This window comes from Osmerus mordax (genome assembly GCF_038355195.1).
Source record: "Osmerus mordax isolate fOsmMor3 chromosome 17 unlocalized genomic scaffold, fOsmMor3.pri SUPER_17_unloc_1, whole genome shotgun sequence".
NCBI lineage: Eukaryota > Metazoa > Chordata > Actinopteri > Osmeriformes > Osmeridae > Osmerus > Osmerus mordax.
In genome coordinates this window covers 520-2,500 of record NW_027120384.1, presented here as the reverse complement: position 1 = coordinate 2,500, position 1,981 = coordinate 520, and the positions used below count along the sequence as shown (strand labels likewise).

At 42.1% G+C, this 1,981-nt stretch overlaps 1 non-coding gene across 1 annotated transcript; it reads right to left on the bottom strand.

Annotated features, from left to right (window-relative positions):
• Nucleotides 1-126: 126 nt before the first annotated feature.
• Nucleotides 127-199, bottom strand: trnar-ucg (transfer RNA arginine (anticodon UCG)). Its single transcript has one exon. It is a non-coding gene; the product is annotated as a tRNA-Arg (tRNA).
• Between the last annotated feature and the right edge of the window lie 1,782 nt (nt 200-1,981).

Genomic DNA, 1,981 nt, shown 5'->3' with positions numbered 1-1,981 from the left:
AGCTCGACTGGAGTCGCGATCCATCAAGTTCAGATCAACACTTTGAGATGGCTTGTTTCCAGAAACGAGAACAACTTATGGCTTTTAAAGCTCTTTAACAGCAATCAAGATCCATCATGCTGATGACAACCACGAAGGGACTCGAACCCTTAATCTTCTGATCCGAAGTCAGACGCCTTATCCATTAGGCCACGTGGTCTCTTGCTTCAGAACTAACCATAAACATTTTGAGATAGCTTGTTTCCAATTGCGAGAACACTATTCCTTAAGTCAGATGCCTTTTCCGTAACGACATGTATTCACTTCTTGCTAATTTAACCACACACACTTTGAGACAGACTGTTTCCTACAACATGGGAACAACTTTATCCATCAAGCATCTTCGACAGCTCGACTGGAGTCGCGATCCATCAAGTTCAGATCAACACTTTGAGATGGCTTGATTCCAAAAACGAGAACAACTTATGGCTTTTAAAGCTCTTCAACAGCAATGAAAATCCATCATGCTGATGACAGCCACAAAGGGACTTGAACCCTTAATCTTCTGATTTGAAGTCAGACGCCTTATCCATTAGGCCACGTGGTCTCTTGCTTAAGAATTAACCACAAACATTTTGAGATAGCTTGTTTCCAATTACAAAGACACCATTCCTTAATTAGGCATCTTCAACAGCTTGAGAGGAGTCAAGATGGATCTAGTTCAGAGAAAGGAACACAATTCTGTGGACAACCAGGAAGCGACTCTCAATCTTCTCACCATAAGCCAGACGCCTTATCCGTAACGACATGTATTCACTTCTTGCTAATTTAACCACACACACTTTGAGACAGACTGTTTCCTACAACATGGGAACAACTTTTTCCATCAAGCATCTTCGACAGCTCGACTGGAGTCGCGATCCATCAAGTTCAGATCAACACTTTGAGATGGCTTGTTTTCAAAAACGAGAACAACTTATGGCTTGTAAAGCTCTTCAACAGCAATCAAGATCCATCATGCTGATGACAACCACAAAGGGACTCGAACCCTTAATCTTCTGATCCGAAGTCAGACGCCTTATCCATTAGGCCACGTGGTCTCTTGCTTCAGAACTAACCATAAACATTTTGAGATAGCTTGTTTCCAATTGCGAGAACACTATTCCTTAAGTCAGATGCCTTTTCCGTAACGACATGTATTCACTTCTTGCTAATTTAACCACACACACTTTGAGACAGACTGTTTCCTACAACATGGGAACAACTTTATCCATCAAGCATCTTCGACAGCTCGACTGGAGTCGCGATCCATCAAGTTCAGATCAACACTTTGAGATGGCTTGATTCCAAAAACGAGAACAACTTATGGCTTTTAAAGCTCTTCAACAGCAATGAAGATCCATCATGCTGATGACAGCCACAAAGGGACTCGAACCCTTAATCTTCTGATCCGAAGTCAGATGCCCTATCGATTACGCCAAGTGGTCTCTTGCTTACGAATTAACCACAAACATTTTGAGATAGCTTGTTTCCAATTACAAGAACACCATTCCTTAATTAGGCATCTTCAACAGCTTGAGAGGAGTCAAGATGGATCTAGTTCAGAGAAAAGAACACAATTCTGTGGACAACCAGGAAGCGATTCTCAATCGTCTCAGCATAAGTCAGACGCCTAATTCGTAACGACATGTATTCACTTCTTGCTGATTTAACCACACACACTTTGGGACAGACTGTTTCCTACAACATGTGAACAACTTTTTCCATCAAGCATCTTCGACAGCTCGACTGGAGTCGCAATCCATCAAGTTCAGTTCAACACTTTGAGATGGCTTGATTCCAGAAACGAGAACAACCTATGGCTTTTAAAGCTCTTCAACAGCAATAAAGGTCCATCATGCTGATGACAACCACGAACTGACTCGAACACTTAATCTTCTGATCCAAAGTCAGATGCCTTATCGATTACGCCACGTGGTCTCTTGCTTCAGAAGTAACCACA